The 7,261-nt window shown below is 42.7% G+C and overlaps 1 protein-coding gene across 1 annotated transcript in view; it reads right to left on the reverse strand.

The window, feature by feature from the left end:
• LOC146675633 (ribonuclease inhibitor-like) overlaps positions 1 to 7,261 on the reverse strand; it is a 132,729-nt gene that overhangs the window by 50,905 nt on the left and 74,563 nt on the right. The gene's annotated exons all lie outside the window — the stretch shown is intronic.

Consider the following 7,261-nt stretch of genomic DNA (forward strand, 5'->3'; position numbering starts at 1 on the left):
AACAACCGTAATAATTTATTTTCAGCGTCTGAAATATTTATTTAGTTTGTTTTTTGTTTTCTTTTTGGCTCCTGATATTAGTCAACTACTATTTGTCAATGTTGAACTAATAATGAATCTAAGAAAAGCTATTTGTCACGGTTGGCCAGCGTCAACCGTGTGGATGTGAGGAAGGAGGAGCCAGGCACGGAGCTCTGAATGCAAGCAGTGCGTTTATTTACAGTGAATGGAAAATAACAATAAATCCGCAGTGCGTTCCCGACTCCCGTGAAATGTCCTCTTCCCAGTGCTAGTGTTCCTTGTCTCCGCTCCTCAGTGTCTGAGCACCCCGTGCTCGCTGCCCTCTCATCTCCACGCTTCTCCTGGGGAGATAACAAACAGGCAGCCGTAAGACACATACAATGCGGCAGACTATCCGTACTGACTGGCCGAGAGACTAACGTGAAGTCACGCAATGATCCAGCGTCAGAGAGAGCGCCACCGCATTCTCAAGTAGCTCCTCCGACAAGGCTTGATCAGCTGTGTGATGGTCTTCAAGTGTGGCCAACCACCTGGCAGGGCCACACCCACCAGGCCTGAAGGTGCCTGTAAACAGGTGCTCTCAGAAACTCCGGCATCCACACACACACACACAGATATACCTGCAAGCAGGGAGAACGAGGGACAGCACACCAAAAACACACATGTCCATAACTGCTGGGTCGTTTAGACTCCTGAGCTGTGCACGAGGGGTCGAACACCCACTGGAAGGCCGGGCACTGGTTTTCAACCGTAATATACCTGATGTGCTCAGGTAACCTGTAGCGCCATGAAACCACTGTCACACCAGGGCGCATAAGAAATGATGCTTTAAGAGACTGATGGGATCGGGCAGCAGGGAAAACATCCACAAAATGCTACTTTCAGTTTGACTCCCTAAGACTACCTAAACTAAGTAGAGTCATTACATGCTTGTTAAAAGCAAACTCTCATATAGTTTTTAATGTGCTTCTTTCATTACAATGACTAGATAAAGAATGTGGCCCTGTCTCTATTTAACACTGGCTACCCCAAAATGTTTCCAAACCTACAACCGTAACTTTCACTGAGAGATTTTTAGATACGGTTATTGAAGCTGTGGGGTTAATTTTTTAAGTAACATGAGAGAGAGGCAGCAGCATACTGTTAGATTATAATATTATTTTATGCCATGTTATACCCCTAACTAAAGATTGTGAATTATTATGTAGTTTTAGTTTGCATTATTCTCCTGAATTAGAAGAAGCTGATAACTATTGCATTAGTTAAACTGATTTGCATTACATTAGACTGCTGATTTATTGTGGATGAATGATATTGTTTTATGATGCATAATACTGCTGCAGAAAGTCATCGCCTTATTTGTCTGATTAGAAGAGAACAGAGCATGCTGGAGTTTTCTGCCCCAACTCAGCAGGAGCAGATAAACGGGGAGCCAAGGTCGTAGCTTAGGCGCCGTGTGAGAGAAAAGCATGTGAATGTTTAGGCTTTTATGATAAGGTGGGAGAACCAGAGGCTATAAGAGTTTGAGCAATGCTCCACCATTTTGAGATCTGAGGCTGTCTGCATACGGTGTCCATCTCCCACGCGTGTGATCATTAAAATCATCGTTTGACTTAACCCGGCCGGACCAGTGTTGTTATTGTGGTTTTTTTCTCTTGTCTCTTGTCTCCATCCCCATATTTTGAACCATAACAATACACACAGAGCATCAGTGATAGAAAGCTAGGCTAACATAGGGTAGCTACCTGTTCAAGGAGAAACATGTATAGGCCCATCTCAAGTGCCAGTGAACATCTAAATGATTCAGGGAAGACTTTGGAGAAAGTGCTGTGGGGAGATGAAACCAAATTCCAATTATGTGGCTTTAACTGACCTTTTGAAATAGGAGTGTGATGCAAAAAATAGCATCCCCGCAGTCAAGCAGAGAGATGGAAACATTATGATGTGGGCTACAGGACGACTTAGTCGGGGTTCCAAGCAGTCAGGAAATGTGACATCGTCAGACTGCAGGCCACGGATTGGCTCGTCAGTCGCGGCACTCAATGAGTCATGAGACGGTGTCTTTCACTAAAATCAAAACTGCAGTTTTTTAAAAACCCTGCAACAAGGCAAATAGCTGCACAACACCGTGGTTTCCAAGTGTGACAAAAAGCCACAGATACATCATTCACACATTCACACACTGGTGATGGCAGCTACATTGTAGCCACAGCTGCCCTGGGGCGCACTGACAGAACATTGCAGAACCTTCAGCACCTCGTATGAAAAATATTTGACTGTGTGCATGCTTTTAGCACTGTTTGGATTTGAGAAAATCTAAAATAAATCGAAATTTGCTTTTAGAAGTTGTTTTATAAAGTTCAGTGGTATATTATGCATACAATAGGACATCTATTTAGATTTACATCTTCCACAGAAAAAACTGCACATTACTGAAACTTAGTATACTGGACTTTGTTGTTGTCCCACACAGGTTCAATTTCGAGTGGTAGATGGCTCAGTGCTCAGTCAACCAAGATTTTATGATAGTGGGCACAATGAGATAGATAAGCTGCTTGTAAACAGTACTTTTATGCTCTCTTTTTCCATTTGGATAAGAAAGAAAGAACCAGGAAACAAAGGCAAACAAATAATCTGTGCCTTTATCCCAGATTCACATTATAGGAACAGCTGCTCAATGACCACTGTAGTCTTTGCTTACAGCACTTTTATCTAGATCTATGCAAAGTGATCCACTACACCTACTTTTACAGTTAAATCATTTTATGAGCACTGATGCCATTTTAATCTGAGTTTCTACTCAAATACAATCAGTAAAGAAAAACACAGTCTGTGACGTTTGTTTTGAAGGAAAAGGTATTCCCTGCAAATGTTTATCTGTGTGAGACTATTCAGAAAACAGTCATTTTGTTTTATAGGTGAGACACTTGGCCTCTTTTTTCCTTGTTCTACGTTTGTCTTTTGTCTGATTACTCTGGAACACAAGATGGAAAACTGATATTCTCATGTTAAAAATATAGAAAAAGGATTTTATCACCCATAAATGTTAACTTCTCATGCCTCTAAGCACAAGCAGGAGCAGAAGTGCCCTCTGCAGTTTGTGTGTGGAAGTGCAAAAGCTTACAGCACCTGGTTTTCCCAGGCGGTCTCCCATCCAAGTACTGACGAGGCCCGACCCTGCTTAGGTCACGATATCGGGCAAGCAGAGCTGAAGAGGAGGATGCAGGAGGCCTGTGTGTGTTCAGCAGCCTGCTGCATTGGAGTTTGCCTGGTAACAGATGACTCAAACAGCCCACACACCCGCTGGACGTGACCGCAAACATGCCCCCCTACACCTTTTACATAGCCCGGCTGCTCGAGTTCTTTTGCTGGTTTTTCCCGCGACCCCCCACCTTCTTCAAATCCAACAAAAGTGGTATCAAACGTTTATGCTACGTTTGTGCTGTAAAAATTTTTGTTTGTGCTGCTATCATTTTAAAGATATTCAAGAAAATTTCTAGAGGTCCCCAGAGGTCAACCAGCCCCCCCACATTAATTAAATCAAACAAAACTGGTGTCAATCAACTGTGCTACGCTTGTGCTGGTTTGTGCTGCTAAAATTCTCGTTTCTGCTGCTTCTGTTTTAAAGATATTAACGAAAATGTAAAGGTCAAAAGGTCTCTTCAGTATCCTTCCTGATGGCAGCAAACTGAAGACGCTGTTGAAGAGATGAGTGGAGTCACCTGTAATGAAGAGGACCTTTCGAATGAGGCAGGCACAGTAGATCTCCTGGGGAGGGAGGCAAGAGAGGACCCTGCAATCCTCTCCACTGCTCTCACTACCCGTTGTCATATTTTTCCTGCAGGACCCAGTGCAGGAGTCATACCACACAGTGATGCAGTTGGTGAGGATACTTTCAATGGTGCTCTTTAGAAGGTGCTCATAGTGGGGGTTGAATCTCTTGTCAGCAGAGTGAAGAGAATTGTTATGTGCATTATTATTCAGCCCCCTTTGGTCTGAGTGCAGTCAGTTGCCCATAGACATTGCCTGATGAGTGCTAATGACTAAATAGAGTGCACCTGTGTGTAATGTAATGTCAGTACAAATACAGCTGCTCTGTGACGGCCTCAGAGGTTGTCTCAGAGAATACTGGGAGCAGCAACACCATGAAGTCCAAAGAAACACTCTGATGGACGTGTGGACAGCAATGCTGCCTTGAACAGTACCGATGTTTCAGGGCTGGGTGACGTTGTTGGGTGGGACATCTACATCCTGACATATCAAGGTTACTTTACTTTTAGGTCAATTTGCTTTACAGAAAAATAATAGCATTTGTCATCAAGATATTTATATGACTGCACTTGCTCAGGTTTGTCCGGATTTCAAACTGTTCTAAAAGTCTTTTGATTCAAATCTGGGGCTGTGTTATTGAAAGCAGCAGAGAAATCGATGAACTGAAGTCCTTTACTCTCTACGTGTTTGACAATCAGGTGAAGTAGAATCAAAAGCACGTCCTCCACTCCTCTATTGGGCTTATGTGCAATCTGCATTGAATCAAGCTGAAGTTCAGTGTCTTCCATAATCACATTTCTGATGATTTTTTCAAAGACTGAGGTGAGGGCAGCAGGCCTGAAGTCGTTTAGAACTTTTGGACGACTAGATTTAGGACCAGGAACCACAACAGCTTCTTTCCAAAGAGAGGGCATGAACGATTTATTCAGAATAACCTAAAATATGGGACTGAGTTGTCTGTGACGGTTCTCAGTCATCCAGGTCATTGTAGACTAAGGAGCTTGCAAAGAAAAGCGTCTGGACTTCTTTGAGTTGCTTGAAGACGTTTCACCTCTCATCTGAGAAGCTTCTTCAGTTCTAAGGGTCAGTTGGTGGGGAGTCCCAGATTTAAACCCAGTGGGAGTTTCCCCCCAAAGAGGGACAAAGGACCCCCTGATGATCCTCTACGTAATCACATGAGCCAAGGTGTGAAAGCGGGTGGGGGTCCTAATCAGCCAGGGTTTCGGGTGAGCTCATTGTGAAACCTGGCCCCACCCTATCATGTGATTTCCTGAGGTCAGATGGCCCAGGATGTGAGTGGGCGTTAAGGTGTCTGGGGAGGGAACTCAAAACTGGATTATAGATTATTTATATTATATATTGATATTATTTATCTGAATATTTATTTATCATAACTCTGTTTCTACACTCACTTTATATGAGTGCTTGTTGTTTCTTGTATATTTGCTGCTATGACAACTCAGTTTCCCTCCTGGATTAATAAAGTTTCTCTGATTCTGAAATACAGTGAGCCATTATATTTGTAGTTTCTAACTAACAATATAAAGGCTCTGCAACCGATAGAGCCACAGCACGTCCCACTGGCAGCTGAAGGAGCTTTTATACAAAGGACTTTGTAATTGAAGCTTTATTTATACAGGTCGGCTCATTGAGACTCAATGTCTCATTTACAAGAGAGACCTGTTCCAGACACACATATTAAAATTACAACAATAAGAGAAAAGTTTGTGTAATGTACTCAGTCACATTAAAAACGAGAACAAGTTCCCAGAGATGGTTTCACAAAAACATGTGTACGTCTTTTGAAGTCTGCAAGTGAAATCAACGGAGAGCCTTAAATCCTTCGGTTATGTTTTCCATGAAGACGGAGCAGAAAAGGAGAACGCCTTCTTCCCAAGCTCTGCATGAACTGATGGAACAGTGAATGTAATGATGTCCTGAGACTGCAGGCTGTGACTAAACTGTTTGCCTAACATGTACTCTGATGAATAGGAGGCAGTAACCCAGAAACAGATTGATAGATAAAATGATACTAATGGACCATCCTGTGTAAGACCAATGAGGACCAGTTAACCAGAGAACACAGAGTATAGTGGTGTGTTAAAGGTTTACAGACAGTTATAAATCTTAATGCCCCATGATGGACAAAATCCAACAGATGAAGAGAGCGAGCAGAGTCATTCATATAAATCATGTCACTGTAATCCAGGGCAGGTGAAAAAAAGGTGGCAGCAACAAGCTTTTTCCTGTGAAACATGATCTGTTCCTGGAAGAGAAGCCCAACTTCAGCCTCAGTGTCTTTATTAGATGTTCAATGTGTGGCTTATAGGAACGACTGTCATCAATCACAATACCGAGGTATGTGTACGAGGCCACAGTTTCAATAGAAATACTTTGAGCAGATACAGGAGAAGGAAATAAAGCCGGACCCTCTTTCTGTTTGTGAACAACATGACTTTGGTTTTTTCTACATTTAAAGCCAGTCTGAGCCAGCTGAGACTGAATACTATCAACAGCTGCTGTAATGGTTTGAAAACTATGTTGATGGTATAAAATGAACAGATGCATCTAGATTTTGTGCCACACAGTTGACATAAGTAGCCCAGGACAGAACCCTGTGCACTCGTTTAGTGACATTTAAAAAGCTGGAAGAGAGACCATTGAGCTGAACGCACTGCTGATGTCCAAAAGAACATTAGAGAAGCAGCCAGCTGCTCGGTCTGAAAGGCCTATTTCCAGTAATCTATGACATAAAATGCTGTGGTCAGCAGCTCAGCTCATAAACCAAGGGACTGGGAGCAGCTGCTGCTGAGTGTTGCTGGAGTTCCTGTGCTGTTAGATCCTCATCCTCTCCACGCAGCTTGGAAGTAGGTGAAGTTGTGCCAGAAGATTTTTTGTTGTGGTCAACAGTGTCAAAGGCTTTGATAGATCAATAAAAAGAGCTGCACAGTAGTTCTTTGCATCCAGCGCTTCATAGACGTCTTTGAGAACTTTTATCGAAGTTCCAGTACTGTGCAGTTTCCTAAAACCAGACTGGAAGGGAGATAAAATCCTATTTTCATCCAGATAACTTTGAAGTTGATTATTTACCAGCCTGTGAAGAACCTTAGATAAGACACAGAGTTTGGAAATTGGCCTGTAATTACTAACTGTTGAAGAATCACCAGCTTTCAGTGGGGGAGTACAGAGGCACACTTCCACATCTGTGGTAAAGCCTTCTGTTATAGAGAAAGATTAAAAATATAAGACACTGGCTCAGCTATGATATTTGCAGCCAAGTGCAAGAAGGAAGGAGAACGATTGTGAGGACGAGTTTCTGGTGTTGGGGCTATTCAAAGCCTTACAAACCTCTTCTACTGTGACAGGTGTGAAGGAAAAGGTATCAGTAAGCAGGAACTACGAGCAGAGTTGTGTGCAAGAGGTTTACCATCAGATACTGTGCTGAACAAAGAGCAAGAAGCAACAAAGT

Source organism: Rhamphochromis longiceps, linkage group LG3 (assembly GCF_057381845.1).
Source record: "Rhamphochromis longiceps isolate RC_006_pf linkage group LG3, R_longiceps_female_GT1.1, whole genome shotgun sequence".
NCBI classification, from domain to species: domain Eukaryota; kingdom Metazoa; phylum Chordata; class Actinopteri; order Cichliformes; family Cichlidae; genus Rhamphochromis; species Rhamphochromis longiceps.